This window comes from Apis laboriosa, unplaced genomic scaffold (assembly GCF_014066325.1).
Source record: "Apis laboriosa isolate Shangri-la unplaced genomic scaffold, ASM1406632v1 scaffold158_cov153, whole genome shotgun sequence".
NCBI classification, from domain to species: domain Eukaryota; kingdom Metazoa; phylum Arthropoda; class Insecta; order Hymenoptera; family Apidae; genus Apis; species Apis laboriosa.
Window position 1 is genome coordinate 1,013,419 of NW_025222082.1, and position 22,065 is coordinate 1,035,483.

Below are 22,065 nucleotides of genomic sequence, written 5' to 3' on the forward strand. Positions count from 1 at the left end.
TTTGCAGAGATGAGTTCTGCGGACAGATATATATTCGGCCAGGTATCGCGCACAGGGTCGCGGGATAATCGTTGGCTCCGTTAATTCAAGTTAGTCGGGTGTAAGGACCAGTCAGCTGGCTGTGAAAACGCATTAAGTTCGAGTCGGCGAATCCATTTTCCGCGCGTCGGTTTCCGCCACGCCGCGGTAAGCCGCAACACCGGCCAGCTAAACTGACCGAACGGTGCCGGGAAATAAACGTGGCACGCTGCATAATACTGTAAATAATACAAGGGCGGATTTTCCAAACGATCGATCCCTTTCGAACTTCACCCAGTCAAGTTTTAATCTCGATATTACTATTATTTTTCTGACTCGAGTCGCGCGAAGGAAGCATGATTCTCTTTGATTTTGGGTGGACGCTGTATTTATCGAGGAATTTCTCATTATCAAGAGGTAAATGATATTCTCAAGAAAGGTAAAAGATAAGGTTCCACTTGATTTAAGTTAAAAATTTAAATCATTGAAGAATTCCAAGTTATTGCACGAAATAACAATGCTTCTACAATATAGAAGAAAAATTAATAAAACAAAATTTTAATTTACGCTTATCTAGTGTACTTATATATTCAGCAAGCTTACAAATAAACACTATTAAAACAAAATGTGAAGACTCTACTAAGAAGTATAATTGAAGAAAACAAGAAAAAATCTCCAAGGCACATGGTAGATCGACTAAATAGAACACGGAAGCGCAATCTCGAGGAGGCGCGTTTTGAACGAAATTGATGGGCCGCGATTAAAAGCGGAATGCGAAACGGGTGTATCCGTGATTTTTCAGCACGAGCGAAAAGGGTGGCCGACATCCGGGGGAAAAAGCGGTGTTCCTCCGCGGTGTTTCCGTGCTGCGACAGCGCAACTCGAGCACGCGATAATTATCGGTGGCGAGCAGCCGAGAACGTCCGACAGAATCAATTAACCGTCGCGTCGCGATGCCATCGATCCGCGTGGACGGCGGAAAGATCGATTATATATCGCGTGTCGCGATCGCGTAATTAATGACGCGTAGCGGAACGATTAAAGCTCCCGCCCGTGAATTGCGGATTTTCGAAAGCTGGGTTTCGAGGCTAGGAGGGTATTAGTCGCCACATGTGTCGAAAAAAATGGATTTTCGACATCCGGACAAATAATGATATTGTGAAATTCAGTTTTGCGTGTCGTGTGAAGGCGAAAAGAAAGAAATTCGAAAGTAATTTAAATAACAACGCGTGCACGTACTAACTAATCGTTAAAGATTATTTTAAAATATTTGATTTTGATGGAAATTTGTGGATACGTTTGTGGATTCGAAAGTGGAGAGGGTTTGGAGAGAATTAATTATGGGCTTGTGGAAAATTAGAGAAAAGGAAATTCTTATCCGGACGTGTAATAATGAAATTTGAAGATAATTTGTATTGAACGATGATAAAAGTACGTGTAATTAGTCAAGTGTAAAAGTCTTTGTACGTTGTTTTACAAAGAAAAACTCGTTTATTCTGAAAAATTCGATTTTTATATAAAAATTTGTGGGTAAAACGTAATGAGTTTATGCATAGAGGAATTTATTTTTAGGGGAATTTTTTTAGGCGCATCAATCCTCAAATTTTTATCATTTTTTTCATTTTGCCTGGAATAATAGGACAATAAAACTTGAATATTTTATAATTTAAAATTTCACTCTATCTCTCAGTATTATTGCGAAAATAATACTGAAACTTTAAACGTACATTGCACCCTTTTGAAATGATAAATAAGTGTCATACTTTAAATACCATAAAAATTATGAAATATATATTTATATATGAAATAGAAAACTGAATAATTTTTTAGTTAATATCATAATAATAATAATTAGCTTACAGATACGTTCTATATACGTAGCTTTACTTGAATAATTAATGACGATCAGCATTAATCGTTAATTAATAAAGCTTTAAGATATTCTAAATTAAAATATGCGATTAATAATAAATATTCCAAGTCTGGAATTTATTTCTCTGGAAATATCAGTCAAAATAACGCTTGGTTAATTCGCTAGATTCCTATCATCGGTATCTTAGCTTGATGAGAAAATTTAATTACCCAGAAGAAATTCGAAATATCTTTCGCATAGAATCTAGAAATACACGCACACATATATAAATAATATTATATAGTAAAATATTTAAATAGAACTAAATACTCTACTATTAATATATGTTAAGGATATACTTAAATTTTTCAAAGGATATTTCAACACACAAGTTATACCTCGTTAATACCTCGTAATTTCTATTTACATAAAATAAATATTCTCACAAAATCAATCAAAACAGGACAAACGGAAATTTCTCGATATTTGCATGCAATTAACGCTATGCAGTTTCCCCCCTTCCCTTCTTTCCATTCCCTTAACATGACATTTTATTTTATATCGAATAACGTTTAATAAGCTCGATCCTCGCTTCTTTATTCCCCGACATAAAATAAGCGTGAACATATTTTGCTCTCGTTACACAAAATAGACACGTAATTTCCTAATAAATCTCGACCAGATTAAAATAATATCGATTATCCGGCGAGAGAGTAAAAACCTTATACTTCTTTCTCGATACAAAAAGTCGTATTTCTACGTCGAAAATATATTGTAGCTACATTTAAGTTATTAACGTGCTCGATCGAAATTTGAGAAACTTTTATTCCGATCTTTACTAATGAATCTCTGTTTTACAAAAAGTTTCATAGATTTGTCAAAATATCGTAATCATATTCATCCTCCTAGAAATCAAAATATCTTTCGCTGAAATTTCCTCTCGTATCGTAAAATCGATAATGCAAATAAATAAAAAAGATTGAATCAAAGCAACATTGAAAAGCGTCCAGCGAGTATGCAAGGTACACAATATCCAAGCTTCCATCAGTTCTTCCACTCGTCTTGACGTAGTCCTCGCGAAAGAGAATCGATCAAACACGGCACTTCGCTTCCTCACAATCCAGTCCAACTTTCTTATCCCCCTCCCCCCTTGATAAAATCCACATACGAAGCGACGAAATTTCTATTTCACGAACAGAATTCGTGATGGAAGATATTAGATAGAGCAAATTTATCGAACGTAAACATCGTTTTCCGGCTCGATAATCTGTTAATCATACTTTAAAAAAACTTTTTCATTGCAGTAGTGATCGAGGGAAAGTTAAAAAAAAAATAGATTCGAACACTGAATCAAAGATCAACGCAAAGATAAAACAGTCTACACGAATCGACTTCGAAAACCGATCAAGTGTGCAGTTTCGTTTATTTTCAACGGTTCGAATCGGCAATCAGGAAACGGTTCGAAGAATCTTCGAACGACTTTCCGCTCTCGATTGTTCGCCGATTGAATTTCACGCGAACGTGACCGTGTTGAATTCCCTCTCGTTTTCTCCGATTAAATCGAGCAACCTTAAACCGGCGATCCAACGAGTCGGCCGAGTCGTTCCTTCTTCTTAATAAATTCACGCAGTTTCGCGATTCCATCGGCCGATTCCATCCGGGATGGAAACGCGGTGGTGACACGCGGTTCGAACGATCGATCGTACAGTTGAAATTTCCACGCATTGTGCCGCGAGCAACGATCAAGCTGCGGTTTCTATCTATGGGTTCGCATTCCGGGTTAAACTCTGTCCGTTTCCACTCGCTCGACGACATACATACGATCGATACGTTGTACGTTTAATTAAAGCGGACTAAAAGGGAGTTGCGAGCTACGTGAAATCGCGGCAAAAAGTGAGGGTCGGCACTTGGTGGCTCTTTGAACCGTGGCGACTTCATCGATCATCTTGTAATTGGAGAGAGAGGATACCTCTCCACATTTTTCACCGTCTCGCGGTTAAGCTTCGATTCTGTTTACGGTTTTTTTTCCCCAATTAGCAACGTGAGAGAGATTCATAGATCGAAAAAGGGAAGATAAAGGGTTATTTGCGATCTTCCATCTATCCGTGATTTATCGCGCGTCGTAAATTTTTCTTGATGCTTTCTCAACGAAAAAGTTAATACATTCGCGGAGCACTTTGGAAGAATTTGTTGATTCTGGGGTTAAAACAAACTCGAAAGTTGTGTGGTATAAAAAATGTCGGGGGTTTTTATTCATCGAAGTTAGACGAAGCGAAACAGGGATAAACAGCGCTCTGTTTCTATCATCTCCTCGTTTAAATGAAGTTTATTTTTTAAGTATCATAATGCTTTGTACATTTTTGAAAATCATGTGTGCATTTCTGCGCATTTAAATTTTGCATAAATGCATAAATGCATTTGCACAATCTCGGGTAACAAAACTAACGAACTCGTTAAAATAATCCCAGTTATGAATTTATGAGAACATAAGTGTATTTATTTGTTTTTTATTCGATATCATTAAATTTTGATTTTCCCAAGAACACGAGAAAATGATTTTAAAAGACCAAAGTTCTTATTCATTACAGTTTCGAACAAAATATTTAAAAAGATTCGAGAGTTTTGTATCACCCTGTACATGGTTTCCTGCATACCTCCTTTTACTTTTACCATAGAGATATTTCGGATCAAGGTCAAGCCTAGAATGTCTCGAGAGAGCAAACGAACGAAACTATTTCAGACTATCCAATGATCTCACTAATTCTGTGATTTCCTCCCACAGTGATTTTATTGGATAACAGAATATTAATGTTAACATTATATTAGCATAAACGGAATATGCATATCGATCGTTATAACAATTTTATTAATTAATTTCATCGATATAACTTTGATCAAGTTGATTATAAACTTTTAGTGTTACAATTAATTGGAAAAACAAAAGAGCTTCTTGCGTGCAATACACATTTGGTGAAGTTTGGTGACTTTGAAACGGATCATATAACCCGAATCGAAACCGAGAACGAAAGTGATTCAACACGGTTCGACACGGTCTTAAGTCGCGTTCCTATCTCCGTTGTGCAATCGTGGCCACGAAATCACGCGAATAGAATATTCATGAGTTAGCTCGAAAAGAGGAACTGCGATAGACACTTGCAGGCAAAGAAATTTGGCAGGAACGTTCAATGTTTATTTAATCGTGCACCGATGGAAAGTTTAAAGTTTTATTGATATTCACATTTTTTTTTTTTTAGGAAATAAAAACGTTTTAAATATTGGAGTACTTGAAACGATTTAAAATAACGAAATGATAAATGATGATAAATGATGATAAATGATAAACCTGAACTCGAAAGGACGAGATAAGGAAACAAGATAAAGATCTTAACATGGAAAAATTCGATCGAATTACTCGAATTATCTGGAAATTGGAGCATTTAAATATCTATTCGAGAAGGCAATGGTAAGACTTGAATATATACTCGAGATTGAAATATATCCGAGCGTATATTGGCCCCTAATCTAATAATAAGTCTCGTTCTCAAATATAATCAGAGAAGGAAATCGCTTGTTCTTCAAGAGAGGAAATAAAGTGTCACTTGGGGAATGGCGAGCGATAGAAAGAGGCAAGGATCGCATACGGTTCGATTGTTTGCCGCGTACATATCTCACGTAAATTGTTTTCACACACGTTCCACGCGAGGAAAGTAAATCGGTATTCGCGTTCCTTCGCGGCGACGTGACAACGTTTCACGTGAAACAAAGTGTCGTGAAACGGCGGCGAAGTAGAAATCGTGAGAGATATCTAGCTGTCTTAATTAACTACCAACTTACGTGACTGCCGAATGGAGGCGGGGGAGGGACGATCGCTTTCGAACGATCCCAACCTTTCGTTCGGAAAATAAAACGAAGACGTTACTCTGTTTTCTCAAGGATCGAGTGTGCAACTTCACTCGAGTTTGGTTCGCTGAACAATACTCGTTATTCTCTTAATTATCGCGATGAGGAGATAAAGCGTTGAATATTCGTTGAATAATAAATTTGGAAAAGGTAAGTGTCATTTTTTTCTTTTTCTCGTTAATTAATACGATGGATAATCGTATAAAGAATATCTTATGCGTAACCTATTTTTGATAAAAACTATTAGTTTAAAAGATACATATTTCAACTTATCACGCGAAAGATAAGGAATACGCGAAGCTACTTGTCTATTTCTTTTCCTTATGCTTTTAAGAAAATATAAATTTTACAAAATTTCGAATGAAATAACGCTTAAATAAATAATTTTTCCTTGAAAGTACATTAATATCTATAAAAATTAATTATTCACTTTGGCATCAAGTTATGCTCTCTTCTACATCATTCAATTTTTATTTGAAATATATTTCCCTGTTAAACAAATGAAACATTCAAGATATTTCATTCTCCTGTACATTTATTAAAATATTTATTAGAACATACATTTATTATATAATTCTAATAATAAAATATCATTCTTTTCTTATAGGATACATTTATCTTCGCCCAATATCATCATCGTTCCACCATTTTATATATATCATCAAAAAAATAATAAATTATCAAGCAAAAGTGAAATTCCTAAATTACATCGATAAATGTGACTTGCGTTAAAGATTTCTTACTCTCACTTTCGAAAATGAAATAACGTAATCATCGAGGTTAAAAAGCAAGATGAAAAATCTCGTCGTCCTCCATCTTAAAAAAGAATTCAAAAAAACGAGAGACGAAAAGTTACCCGTTATTAACGACGAATCGAAAAAAATCCGAGAAAAAAAGATTCGAGGTCGAATATCGAGATGAAGCGCCAACGCCACCATTTCCGGTCACCATTTCTCACGGCCGAACGAAGGTGAATCGTCGTTGCGTGAAACACGAGAGGGCGCGATTGTTGCGGCGGATGAATTTCACGGCGAGTAAAGAAAGGCCGGGTGAGGGAAGAAAAAAAAGAGGAAGAAAAGAAAGAGGAAGAAAAAGGGTGAAAGATGAGGCCACCGAATCGAAAGCGAGTCGAACGGGTCTCGCGAGCACTCTGAGTGCGTTTCCTGTCGGTCGAACGCACTCAGGAAATTGTACCGATTCCTCGTTTTGTTAACCATCGACAATAATGTCGGCCAGGGAACTCAGAAGGTTTCTTATTGCTATTGCATTAGGTGCTCGTGAAGGGTTTCAGTTTTTCATCGAACGAGAGGAAGTATTTGGGGAGGAGTGTGGAGGTATAAGAGCGAATTAATTTTTTCCAAGCGAACTCTCTATATTTTTATCTTTGGAATACTTTACTAGAAATACTAGAACAAGTAGAGATCTTGTAGAGGATATCGTTGCGTTTAAATATAACTCTCAAATGTAATCAATTTGAAAAATAGTTCTTTTTAGCTGTTTCTTTCAAAATCTACAAAATCTACAGTAACTTAATATACCAATATTTGATAAATATTCCATTTATTATCAAAAAATAACAAAATGATTCTGTTTTTCAGTTCAAAAGCTAAAAATTGTCCATTATGTTATTATTGGAACGAATAAGAGACGTGCACCATTAAATTTCAAAGGCTTTAAATGGGACAATCGAAGTGTTTTGATCATATCGGCTGGATTTGTACAATTGTGTCAATTGACATAAAAGTAGCGACGACAACGAGTATTTAAATCGCGCAGCGCAACATAATCGATAGCAGTGGACAGGATTCGCAGTGATAATGGGATTATCGTGTGTTCATTGAACACTTAACGCGACGTAATGTTTCAAAATTTATTAATCGAATTAAATACTCGACTCGAATTCATCTTTCTATAAAGATACCGTTCTGATTCGATACATTCGACGTTTGTGTTGTGAGAAATTACTCGAAGAAAAAAAAAAAAAGAAAAGAAAAGAAAAAGGAAGAAAATCAGAAAAAAAGAGGGGGCAAAACGATGGGTGTGAATAAAAAAGCGAATAAATCGTGCCTATTGTCGCGAAGTAGATCGAAAATTAATTACACGACTGCTCGACAGCCGTGTAATTAGTAATTTCGTTCCAAGGGACAAATTATTCGCGCGATGGAAAAAAATGAGCTGCGGTATTTAGCCTATATGTAGCGAGAGAGAAAAAAAAGGAAACGAACAATCGGATGTAATTAACTCTCGATGAGATGTTTCCCCAATTACGCTTCGAGCAAGGCCGAATCAGCTAATTACTTCCTCAAATTGCATATTTTTTTTCTCTTTTTAACAGTTGCTTTTGACAATTATGAAAAACAATATGCGAAATTTTCTTTCACGTTCAATATCGCGTACGTGTTCATCACGATTTTAATCGATTAACAAATATATTTGAAAAGTTAATTTATTTAAACTGTTGATTAAGCATCAAACATCGAAAATTTCGCGATATTAGAAACGATGAATTCGATTCGATCATTCGAATATCCACCACTAATTGCTGAAGAAGGATTTCTTACTTAAGAGATTAAATTAAAGTATTTCGATCAATTTTCCATCATTTCCAACATTGTAATCCAACATTTATTAACAATCTGAAGGAAATTGTTCTGAAACTATCAGTCAATAATAAAAAAAAAAACAAAATGGTCAATGGTACGAGCAGAAACTTTACGAAGAAACATTGAACGAAATCGAGTTGGATCAATGTTTCAACCCCCTTGGGGGTTGGAAAGACCAAGCGTAAAAAGACAGGCCTCCGCCGGGTGTTATGATTTAGAGGACGTAGATGACACTTGTAAAGCGGCCATTGTTCGACCCGACCCTTTTTGCATGGCGGGTCCATGGCGATCCATGGTGATCCCCGAGCGAGGGGATCCTATTTTGCAAATACCGCGCTAACGACTGGAAATCAACGAAACAGGGCCACGGCCGGGTGATTTATCGTATCCTGTTGGCGGAACGATGTATCACACCCGTGGAATATCGGGCCGAATAGAACTGAATTTCCTTCGTTTGCATAACTCACAACTTACGCCCGGTTGGGATTTTTAACGCGAGCTGAACCGTGCGTGAAAAAAAAATATCGCCAACGATATTCCACTATTCCGCTTCGAATCTCTCGTTAAAATAAATAATTTTGTGACCGTGCTCTCCGAATTGTTTAAAAAGTGAGTGAAAAGAGTATATACAAGATCCCTATTCCTGTTAAATTGTCATGGAAAAAAGAACGAAGAGATGATTCGTTGAAATATAGTTAATGTTCTATTTCTATTTTCAGATAATTTTATCGAAGTTGTTTCGTTTGTACAATTTTCAACTACGTTACGAAATATTTCAACGCCAAACGGGACGGTCTGTAGAAAAAGTTACTGCCAACTTTTTATTTCTGTTAAATTGCTGTAAAATAGAGCAACGTGTAAAAAATATTTATCGCCGATGTTCTATCATTATTTTGAATCTTTTGTTTAATGTAATTCTATTGAAACTCTTTCGTTTGGATAATTTTCAAACCGTGTTGAAATATTCTTTTTAACACCGGTGAAACGATCTGTGAAAAGAATCATTGCAAACTCTTTATCTCTGTAAATTGTTATAAATGTCACGGATATTTTATTTCTTTCAGATCGTAATTAAAAATGTTAAAAAATATTTCTTCTTTCTTGTCTGTTTGCCCTTGAAATATGACTTAAAAAAAAAAAATAATCCTGACAACGAAGAGAGAAAGAATCAACAATAAAAGAAAAAAGAAAAAAGAAAAAAAATGATCGAATCTAATGAAGCGATTAACATAAATTTCAGTAATCAAGATGCCTCGATACAGATGTAAACGAGAGTTGTATGTATCGTGGTACAGAGAGAATAGTGGAAAAAAATTAGCCGAGGAACTCAAGCCAGCTTTAATTAAACAAAACTCGACCAACTATTCGGCGTTCGTTCACATTTTTAAATTCACGTGAAATTCCTACTGGTCCCCGCCACAGTGATGCGACTTGGCTTAATGCTCGCGCTGTGAAATAAAGCGTGAAAAAGTGAATATCACGTCGCTTACGAATCATGAAAAAAACCGCTTATATAATCCTGTTGCTTTATAATTCCTGAAAAAATACATTTGGATAATTTCTGACAAAAAAAAAATGGCCATTCACGAATGTCGGAATGATATTTTGACTAGATGAAATAATCTGCTCGATTTGCTCGATTGCGAAAAAGTACTGGGATATAAAATGAATAAAGAAAAAAACGTTAAACGTTTGATAATATCAAAGGTTAAGAGTATCTACATCCGTTATTCTTTTAAGAGACTATTTGTAAAAAGACTTAATTACTTGGAAGTCCAATTATTTTAAACATTAAAAAAGAAAAAAAAAAGAAAAAAAGGCCATTCTAATATTTCTTATTTTTTTCCATTTTCTCCTTCCTTCTCTTCGGGACAAATTTTTCAACTCTCTAACTATACGCGATTAAAAAGAATCGTTCGAGTTACTTAATTTGATAAAAGCTATCTCACTAATAGAAAAATTAATACCTTCCATTTAACAGACCATTGAGAAGCTCTTTTTTCCCCTAATGGCCGTTTCAAAAAGATTAATTTCCCTGTATCGTTTAACTACAGCAAAAATGAAGTCAATATCTTAGTTGAATTCTTTTGGAGAAAATATTCCTTGTATTCCTTCGTTTGAATATACATTTCGTGTGATGAAAAACCGTGAACAACGCAATGGATGTTTTCGAATGATGAGCAATCATTAAAAAAAGAGTACACAGATAAAATAACAATCGTCCAATTTGCAAGATCGAGTTACAGCGCAAACTGTATCCGAATAAAAGGGTTTTCCGTGGAAATATAGGGATTTTTTTTTTCGCGTGCATGTAACCGACCATGCACGCGTCTCGCACACACATGTACACAGGGCTCGGCTTAACAAAAGGGCAGCGCGTGATAAATCTCATAGGGATAGTGAAGGGGTTAAAAATTAACCCGGTTGATGCTGCTCACCCTCCATATCCCGGTTATTTATCATGATCTACAGTTTATTGTTCCTAGGGAATTTGCTGGGAAGTAGAATTCATCTTTAACGCGTGCCAGCATGAAGGAACAATCGAGATTAATCGAGTACAATTTACAGGGAAAATTTGATATTAATTCGAAAATAATAATGGAACAGTTAAACTCATTTTCAATGATAAATGACGCTAAGTGAGAAAAATTCACGGTAATTATTTAGGGATCGATGTAACTTGTACTTACTAGAGAAGCCTAATAATTATTATCCTAAATAATTATCATATTCATTGATTACAGTTAAAATCCTCTGCATCTGGATTTTATCGAAAAGGAGAGAAGTCGACATCGGGAAAGAGAAAATCTTGTACTTATCCAAAACAATTCCAAATCTCAGAAAGTATCGAATATCGAAAATACATTTGCAAATGATTAAAAAAAATCAAGATCGATCCTAGAAAAGCCTATCCTAAATAATTATCATATTCATTGATTATAGTTAAAACGCTGTGCATCCGGATTCTATCGAAAAGAAGAGAAGTGGAAGTCGACATCGGGAAAGAGGTCGGTCTAAAGAGATATTCGGCCGTTCTGCTTTTTCCTCCCTTGGAAGGAGGAGAGATGCTATTTAATTGTGATTAACGTGCAACCGGAGGAAGCTGCACCCGTAGAAATAAAATTAAAACGGATAAATACTGCGCACTGCGGTATTCGCCGCGTTCCCAGAGGTGGTTGCACACACGCCACCCCGTGCACCCCACTTGAAACCACTCTGCGAACCACCCCTTCTCGCCGTTCTCTGTGTTCGCGTCCCTTTTTAACCCCGGCTTTGCCATCACCCTCCTCCCGCCTTTCTGTCGCGCCCGTGTACGAGACCGTGTACAATGATGAGAACCTCTTCTTCTCGTATTTTCGTGCGTTTCTCGTTCCTAGCCACCGCCGACGACGATGGCCGCGAATGATATCGAGCGAGCAATTTCCGTGCAACGATACCACGTGTAATGACACGAGGGTCGAAACGGGTTATTAAATCTTCATAACCAGCTTGTTTTACGGCCAAGATACCCTCCGATTCTTCAACCACCCCTTCGTCGTGTTAATCGCGTAACAAGAACGATGCACCACGTCGCGGCGCCACGAAGTCGGAGAAAGATAATTAGGGTTTTCTTTTTTCTTTGTTTCCTCTTATTTTTTGCTCGATTAACGTCGTTCCTCTGTTTTCAATGGTGGTCCCTTTTTGTTAAAAATTGTTTATCACTCCAATGGTAAATTCAGAGGAAGAATTTCCATTCGAGAATACGTAGATATTTTAAATAGAATTTTTATATTCGGGGGTGGATCTGGTAAATTTTGAACATTCAAAGTTTTTCTTGGTTTATTTTTCATTGATATTGAAACTTATGGTCAAGATCACACAATCAAAATTTACTAAATTTAATAAGATTCTAATACCTATTAAGACTCTAATACCAGGAGAATAGAGCATGATTACTTTTGAATAGTTTCTCTAATTGCTATACAAATGTCTAAGATTTCCTTCTCTTCACTCCAAAGTCGATCGATATTTCAAGAGTCCGTTCGAGCAATCCAATAATTCCGTTTCTTTTTTTATTTCATCAAAGAATATTTCCCGAATGAAACTATCGACAGGATAGAAGGAAGGAAGGAAACGTCGCGTGCAAGAATCGTTCGATTATCGTTGAAAATTTTTAAAACCCACGATATTAAAAAAAAAAACCCGTCGATTCCCGAAACGAGCACGAATTATCGTCGAACGTGCAAACGTGGAAAAACCGCCATCTTGCCTCGAAACGAAACGTCGTCGCGCTCGATTACTCGATTACTACTCTACCCTTTGGGAAGAGCACGAAGGTAGTGCAATTTCGCGCAATTCTCGCCGGTGTTCCCGGGGTCAATTACGTCGAAACGTTACCGCACAATACTACTCGACGAAGCTTGCACGCTGTATACGCACCATGGGGCCAAATTATGTCAGGTATCGGCTACATTAGGAAGCCATTGTGTCTCGTGACCGAACGAGGCATCGAACGTCCCGTGTAACCGGCTCATTGTCGGCCCGGGGCTCGAATAAATCTTGATAATTAACCACGTCGAATCGATCCCCCCTCGAACTGTGACCGATTTACGGGACGATCTTGAACAACAAGTGCAGCGGTATAATTGCAAAGTTGGATGGCAAAAAATTCTCTGAATCGTCGAAGTATTATCTAGAGAGGGGTATTTTCAAAGATCGTGATTCGAATGTGTGTCTTGCAAGAAGCGTTTTCGTTTTCCCGGAAAAGTCGACAGAATCGGCTTTGCTCGGATACTTTTGACGGGAATAATCGTCTTCCACGGAACGTTTTTCGGTTTTGTAGCTTCGATATCGCGGCTCCGTCGTACAATAAATATCGTTTACGGAAATTCTTAAGAGGAACCAGCTCTGTTGCTGGAATATTATAGAAAAAAATCGCGAAAATACTGGGAGCAAGAGTAAGTATTATTTCTTTTTTTTTTTTTTTTTGGAAATCGAGTTAATGTGGATGACAGAGAATGTAAACGTCTCAAAACGAAATGGGTGGAGAATTGGCTGTTGAGAACTGTGTTGCTCAACTCTTCGAAATACAATTTCCAAACTAATGGAAGTACACTGTTTTCCATTGCTGCCCAGTTCGTAAGGTGCATTGTCTTTCGTCTGAAAATCGAGGGAGCACAGAACACATGGACGTAGAAAGCGTTTGCATTCATTAATTACATAAAGGCTAAACATTAAGGCCAAGTTGGACACCCGCTAGATTTCTAATCAAGATCTCTCGACGTGTGTATATAAATTGATTGCAAAACAGACATGATTATTCATACGTATCTCTAATTATTTCTGCAATTACTGCAATAATTTATCTGCTAATTCTTATACTCGGTACCTAAACTCAAATTATATTAATTCTAATAATTGCAAAAATATAAGATCGTTAAAAATTTCTTTTCTTTCGTTCACAATTTTAATTAAAATACGCCTTATCTCTTTGAGAAAAACATTCGTCGAATTCTTTGAATAGTAGCGCATAATATAGCTAGAGAGGAAAAGAGAACGAAGAGGAGGATTCGAAGGTCTACAGGGGTTGTCGCGGAGGGAAAACAAGAGTAAGAGATGCGTCATCATTGGCGGCCTGGAGGCAAGCTTCAAAGCCGAATCGCGAAGCCGAGAGAGAGCTGATTAACCACGAATATTAACGAATGAAGGAAAAGGGAAAGGGTGGAAAAATCGTATTTCTTTCCTCCTTCGAATCTCTAATTTACCGCGTTTCAAAAATAAAAAAATATATCTCACGTTAATTAGAGCTCTCTTCATCCGTAGAGAGATCGAACGAGAGATTTCGTTATTCGATTTATTTCTCTTCTTTCCCCATTTTTTTCCACCCCCTTCGCGACGACGAAGGAAAAGATTTCGTCACAATTCGGGCGGAATTCATCGTGGATACGATGATTGGAGAATTTCGCGAGCTGGAATTAAACGAGTGTAGCCAGCTGATTCACACTAGAAAGAATTTAACGGTATTAACAGTGCAGCGAGCAGTGACGACAGATGGCCGTGGAAGAAAAGCGCGATTAAACGTGGCTCGCCCTGCCGCCTTAATTAGTCCAGATTTCTCTTGGCTCGCGAGGAGCACCGAAAACGGCACGACCTTACCCTATCTACGATCTAATAAAGTTCACGGCACGTTCGTCGGCCCCTCCCTCCATCCATCCATCCATCCAGAAGGAAGAAAGCGAGCGCTTTTATTTCGCGGCCCTTGCTGAATCGCGTCGAACGAGACTACTGCTCGAGAAGAAGGGGAGAGACGTGGATGGATCTCTCTTTGTCGTTGCCAGAACTTGCACACCGTTTGATTTTCTCCCGTAGATAGCGGACAAGGACTGTAGCTTCTATTTAAAGCAATGGTGAATCACGGTCTTTTAGCCTGTATTTATAACGGAAGAATAAAATAATCAAGAAGAAGAAGAAGAAGAAGAAGAAGAAGAAAAAGAGCATTGACTCGAAAGGAAAGTTGCTCTTCAGCATATTTTCTTGCGAAATACGTAAGCTGCCTGTCCATTCGTGGTATTAGTATTAACGATAAATGGTTAAAATAATTGATGAACGATCGAGGCTACGGATATAATGCTGTCTTTCCTCACTTTTTCAACAAGATGAAGTAATTCGAAGGAAATATTTCTCGTATTTTATTAAATATATTCATTTTAAATTTTCCTTTTTTACAACTATCGTAATTGTTTCAGGATTGATTTCCTTAAAAACAAGGGTTTCCTTCGAGCAAATGCTTAGCGTGGATGATGTGAAAGGAATAACGCGTATTAAACGCATAAAGTTAAACATTTCTTCGTGATATGTTTACCTGGTAAAATTACGGAATAGGAAGGCAAAGCTGAAAGCTTTTCTTTTCGCTCCGTTATTCCAGACGAACGAATCTATCAGATGCACCGTAAATGGAACAAGGGTCAAGTACCCCTGCGCTCCGGTTCTTTCTGGTGGCGCAGTAAAACACGCGAGACTGATAATTGGCACCGATCCTACAGCGTGCACGAGTCACATGGGACGACATATATTTTTTTTAATAATCACGCAACGGGATGACCCGCTTCGAGAAAGGGGGTGAAAAATAATTCAATTCGCACACATTTCCCGATGGTAAAACGAATCTCTTTCTTTATCTTTCCTTTGTCTTTTGATATACAATATTTTGAAAAAAAAATACGAGAAGAGCAAAGGCGCGGATCCAATTTCCGTAACGTCGTCTGCAAACGCGTTAAAAGAGGGCTATAGACGAGCCCTTTTTTATCGAATCACCCCCGTTTCCAAATTCCTGATGCGCTTTTTTCTCGTTTTCTAAATTACTGATATTCGAGGGAATATAAATATTGGAGATATCTCGTAAGAATAGAAGAAACATTCGCTGAAATTTAACTCTTTTGCGACTTGATGGAACTCGTATGAAAAAAGATATTTACATGTATATATAACTTCGCGATGTGATTAAATATGGTTCTTGCGCGATATAATTACGTACAACGTCGTGCAGCAATTAAACAATCTATAAAAAACATCTTCTTGAATAAATAACTTATTACTCAGCCATTTTAATTTCAATTCGAATCGAACGAATTAAAAATATCGCGAAGAATCGCATGATACTTATACTCACAAGTATTAACGAACTATAAATTTCATACAACCATTTTTTATATCCAAATAACATACAATCCATTAATGCAAATCCATTTACATAATCAATCATAGATTAATATCTGCCGAATAAAACTCCATCTTTATATCGCTTTGCATCTTTCCTCCACACGAAAAATTATATATAACAATATATACAACAATAATAGATTAATTACTAATCGAAACTTGGAAAGACTGAAATTCCAAGAAAGAGGAGTGGCGAGAACAACGAAACCCACGCGGATTTTTAATTAACGGAGGAAAATTAATCAACCTCTCGTTTCAAGCATCGAGAGGGATCGCTAATGAACTGGCTCTCGTGTCGAAATCAGCCACGTGCCGGCAGATTCCCTCGCGGAAAATCCTATTTCGCCGCCGATTCCCGATGAATTCGGGCGGCGAGCAATTTCATCAGGCTCGTGTCTCGGCCAGGAACGCGAACGCACACACACACGTGGATCCGAAACCGTGTGTTCGAATTGCACCGTCTCGTGTAAACACACGTATGAGCCGGCCACGCGTGTCTACGGTCGGGGCTATTACTTATTACCAGGTCGAGATATTAATCATGGTTATCCTTGCGGAGTCAGCGCCTCAACGTTTTGCATAAAGCGAAACGAAACACGGCGGAACGGATGTTTAAGGAAGGGAAATTCGCTCGGGTTTGGGGAATTGTGCGTGGTTACCGGTGGAGAAAATTGGAATTCGTGGGCGAACAAATTATATTTTTCGATGTTTAGAAGGAGAGTTTTCACTCCTGTTTGAATCTTGGCCACGAGGATTTGGCATCTACGAGAAATTTATTCGATTGCAATTTTTTTATCACTTCTTATCGGACTTTCCTCGTTATACAATTCAAACAGTGGCTGGGATATTGATAACGAAGATGTACGCCGTGTAACTTTACGAATCATCATTGAGCATTAATATAAAGAGAAGAAGAAGTTTCAACTTTGAAAGTTAATACAACGAGTGGTTTCGTACGAAAGACACCGGTAAAATTATATTTCTTTTAATTCTTCTCAAGATTATTTCAAGATGAGACAAATACGAGCACGATTGTAAGCAATGTTCTATGCAATTGTTTCGAAACATTTCAAATTCATTTTAATCCATCTCATCTGTAATTATCCTACGTACAAGTGACGATACCGCTTATAACATTCGCAATCTTGCTCCAAGTATTTTACGGTTCAAAGATTATCGTGGCGAAAGATAAACAGCATTCAAACCTGGGCTTCATCTCGCTCCGCCGTCATTCTTTCGCTGGCATTTGTGAACACGCGGAAATTAAAGCGCGTAAAAACGTGTACAGGCGTGGAGTGGTAGGGAAAAAAAAAAAAACCGGCTCATGGTTCATTTGCGGACGACACGGAGATGGGTTGACGAGCGACACTATTGTCTCGTAACCGCGTTGTAATTCCAACAATTCGCGTCACGATTGCACTCTCCGCGATATTATTTCATCCTCGAAAAGATCCTACGATACTTTTGCGATTGTTGTCGCGCAAAATGCATTTTTGCGCGATCAGTGGAGATATTAAAAGTAACGTATGCACGTAAAATCGACGAAAAAAGAGGAAAAACTTCGAAGATTTCGTCTCGTAGATGTTACAAAAGTTTTCAAGAGAGATTTAACAAACGAAAAAATCGCAGAGACTTTGATTATCGAGGAAAATATATTCGTTCAGCGTTGACTTTCTGAATTGTAATTACGATGGGGATCATTATATCGCGCGTGTATAAAAATTTTTCCAAAATTCTCGAACTATGTGAAGCAACAACAAAATGTCGAATGTCGATCGGATATTTTTAAACTACGAATTATGCAAAAATGTCGAAATGAAAGAACAAGTCGAGTTTGCTGCCTCGTGGGAGCAACATTTAAGTAGAAATACGAGAGGTTACGTGAATATGCAAATTCGCGTGATGTTGAGATCCACTCGACTCGAGGATAACCGTCTTGGTTTCCTTCTGGTCGGAACGAGCCCAGATCGGAAACTCTAACCCTCGATTAAATATTTACACGAAACCCTCGGCAGAGAACCACTCTGGAACGCGATCGAGATTAATCTTGAACGTATTTGTCCGGCCGGAGACAAGCTGGCAAATAACCGGTTTAAACTATTTATCGAAACTTAGCTTTCCGTGGAGGCTAATGCAAAACCGGAACATAGACAAGGTTAATGAAAGGGACAGGATGCCGTTCATACACGTGCAAGTTGCAACTTCTTGTTGCAACAAGAAGAAAAAAGGAACGATCAATCGACTAATTTCACGATCAAATAAGGGAGTAAAATATTTTTCCGATACTCGATGCTCGTTAAACGTTGAGCTAATTAAAAAGGAATAAGAAGATAGAATATTAATCTCTTATATACATCTCTTACATTTTATTTTAACTGATGAAAACTCGTACGAACTTTTACTTAAAGACGTTTTAAAGATTCAAAGAAATGCTCTAATTTATTTATCCTAAAGGAAGTGGAAAGAAAACGATAAAATTTTCACACGAAAAATATCATATTTCGAAAAATATCATATTTCGCCTAAAGAGAGGAATAGAGTAGAGTAGAAATGAGGCCGATTATGATATTAATATACAAGCGCTAGTAAAAATTGACAGAGGGAGTGTAAACGATTCTCGAATTGACAGGTGTTGCAAACGGCTATTAGAAAATTCACGAGGCGAATCGGCGTGTAACGATCTGCCTCCGTTGGAAGAGAGGGATGTCCATGGGGGAGAGGGATGGATGGGTTCAGATCCGCGCGGAAAGCGAATTTAAATGGGGCTCTGTCGCATCGGTTACAAATAATACAGAGTTACGTTTGCACGTTTGGACAAACGCGTTCAATGGCAATTACACGTGACCAATTATGCAAGCTGCGTCCCGGTTATTTAACACGACCCGTGCACACGAGGAACCCTATTGCGTTTAATCGCGATGCATCTTCGAAACAGTATCTCGTTTCCAACCAAATTGAACCGTGTCCAAATTAACTGAAATTAATTTCCCGTTCCCGAATTTTTTCGTTGAATTAGATCTAAAGTCAACGCCCTTTGTCGATTTTCGATTCCACAAGAGCGCCACAGGTGGAAAGAGAAAAGAAAGGAGGAAGGGAGGAAGAGAGGAATGAAAAGAAAACGAAAAGAAAAAACAAAAGAGAAGCACTATGACAACGAAGAGAGAAGCCAATCATTATCCTCGACGAACAGAGCTAATTAACAAATACAGTTCTCCCTCCTCCTTTTCTCTCCCCTTTTTCTTTTTCATCGAGCAGAATAAACATAGAATTTCGTTCCGTGAATAGCGAATAGCTGGCATGGTTTGACGATGGTATGCACGCATACCGCGCACGCACAACCGCGTGTGCGTGGAAATCAGATCGGGGAATCGGGTCATCGAAAATGTGGAACCGGTTCTCGAATCTATTTTCCGGATTCCGGGCGCACGAATAATACGCCGAATTTCCCTGGATCATCCTGGACATCCGTGAAAAGAGTGACGGGCTGAGCTATGCGATGCATGCGTGTCGATGGATTTGCTTTCTAATTGTTTCATCGATTAATGAACAAGGCGGTGAGTGGAGGGGCGCGAAGGACGATAACACGCGACGAATTGGTAAATTGCTTTTGCAAATTTGGCCAGTGACGTGTAACTTTGAATGGATATTGCGGGAATGCATCGTTTTCGGGATTGAGGAGAATCTGTTTGGATGCTCGAAATTTTGTCAGAGTATTTTGATTTGTGAGATCTTTCAAGTCATATAATTTTTAATGCAAGTGTCTCGATAAATGTTGAATTTCAGCGATGTATCCGTCGTATCGATTGAGATTCTTATATTTTCTTATTCGTTTTTGGATAGAGATACGAGTGGAATTATTGGAAGAACTTAGAAAAAATGAATGGATTTGAACTAGAGGAGCGGATGTATGGGAGGATTGTGCAGGGAAGAGTATTTTTAAAACGCGTAGAGAAACCGGCGCAAGAAATTTTAAATAGAAATCGGTGAAAAGCGTCTCCCAGACACTGACAATCTTTAACTCGTTTTGATCGTTTTGATCCGTTGAAAGTTTAACCTAAGAAATTTTTATTACACCGTTTTTAATACGATAAAGGGCGAAAGATCTCGATGGAGAGATTCCTTTGAAAAACCGCTTTACCGCATATTGCATTCCCGCTGGATGGATAATATTGAAAGCCAATTGCTCGTTTTGCGTCCAATAAACGGTATTCTTTCAAAAGAAATACTTACAATCGTCCGATAACACGGGTTAGATCGAATCGATGAACGGAAATTAAAGTCCAGGTCGGGCCGATAAAAACGATACACGGCCAACGGAATGGGACAACCGCGTCCATTATTCAACTTTTTCCACACGCTTTTGTATCTGCATAACCCTCCTTCCCATTGTCCTTCTATTAAAAACGTTTATAAACGCTTGGGAAAGCCCTTTGACCCGATAAAATCTCGATAAATCACGAGCGTGCTTAAGTTTCTTTAAATCGTGGAGAAATCCGGTACTGGGGACGATTTCTATGGCAAAGAAAGAAAGAAAGAAAGAAAGAAGAAACAGAAAAAAAGGGAGAAAGTGCAAGGATGAAACGAAAAAAAAAAAAAGAACATCGATAAAAGACTGGGAAAAGTATTCAAATGGTGTGAAGATCTTACTATCTTACAAGGAAACTTATCTAATTCCTGGTTTTAAAATTCTGATTTTAATGGAAGTTTATGCGCATGTATAGAGTATAACATGGTTATACATGAAGTAATATTTTATATGATAAAAAATCTCTTTGATGAGGTGAAATTTATTCTCAAAGTTTTTGCATTTTCTTTCGCGTTTCGAATGCAATTTTTGTTTGCAATTATTTTACGACAAGATGATAGGGTATTAAAATCTGAATAAGAATAAAAAAAGATAAAGGAAAATTTTAATCTTCATCGTACTTGATAACATTAATTGTTTTCAATCAGTACGAACAATTTAATTTTTGAATATAGATGTTTCCAAATTTCTTTCAAAAAAAAAAAAATCTACCGTATTTATCAAAATTTATCAGAACTTTTTCAAAAGATGGCACATTCAACTTTAATCGCGCACGTGAAAGGGAAGATGCGTTGAGGATGTGAAAGGAGCGAAGAGCGAGACGGATATATGGTAAAACGCATCGCGTTGTAAAGTTTTTGGTGAAATTCGCGCGATTTACACCGTGGTGAATAAACATCAACGAGGAGGGCCGTTTAGCGGGGACACAGTGAAAATATCACCGGGCCATTTGTTAACAACGCTTGTTCTACGTCGTGAACGCAACGCGCCGTTCACGCTCTCATTTTTATCGGTGATTTTTAGATCCGACCGACACGCGCGAAAGGAACACCCTTAGAAATTTTAACTCGTCACCCGACATGCCATGCCGTAAAAACGTTTATCGTGTCCACCCGTTCCCTTGGTCATTTGCACAGGGTGGAGATCCCCCTTTAATAATTCCATCCGGGTATACACGCGATTCGAATTCCCTGGATTAGGGTGAATAAGTCAGGGGAAAGATGGATCGATTACGAAAAATTAATCCATTGGATCCATAGAAACGTTGCATTGCAATTGATATCATTTCGAATTGGTTAATAATCAATTTTGGATTGGTTACTTTAACATTTGGAATTGTAAATAATTCACAGATATCATTGATTTAATATCAATGAGTTTGAATTCGTTTATATTATTACAATTTTTCAATTTGTTTGGAATTTCTTAAAGGATTTAAAAATAGAGGAAGGAACGAAGAGAAAAATACAGATAGAATGCAGATTTTTCGCGGAGAAAAGGAAAGAGTTTTTTTTTTAAATTTTCCAATGGATCTGCAAAGTTTGTACATACGAATGCGCTCGATCATGCAATCTTAACAGAGACGAAAAATTAAGTTTTGGCAAAAAATAGACAAGAAAAAGAAAAATGAAACTGGAATGCAGATTTTTGCCGGAAAAGGCAAAAACGAATTTCACGGATCCGCAAGA

The 22,065-nt window shown here is 37.6% G+C and overlaps 1 protein-coding gene across 1 annotated transcript in view; it reads right to left on the bottom strand.

Moving 5' to 3' along the window:
• LOC122710829 (polypeptide N-acetylgalactosaminyltransferase 2) overlaps positions 1 to 22,065 on the bottom strand; it is a 187,491-nt gene that overhangs the window by 159,758 nt on the left and 5,668 nt on the right. The gene's annotated exons all lie outside the window — the stretch shown is intronic.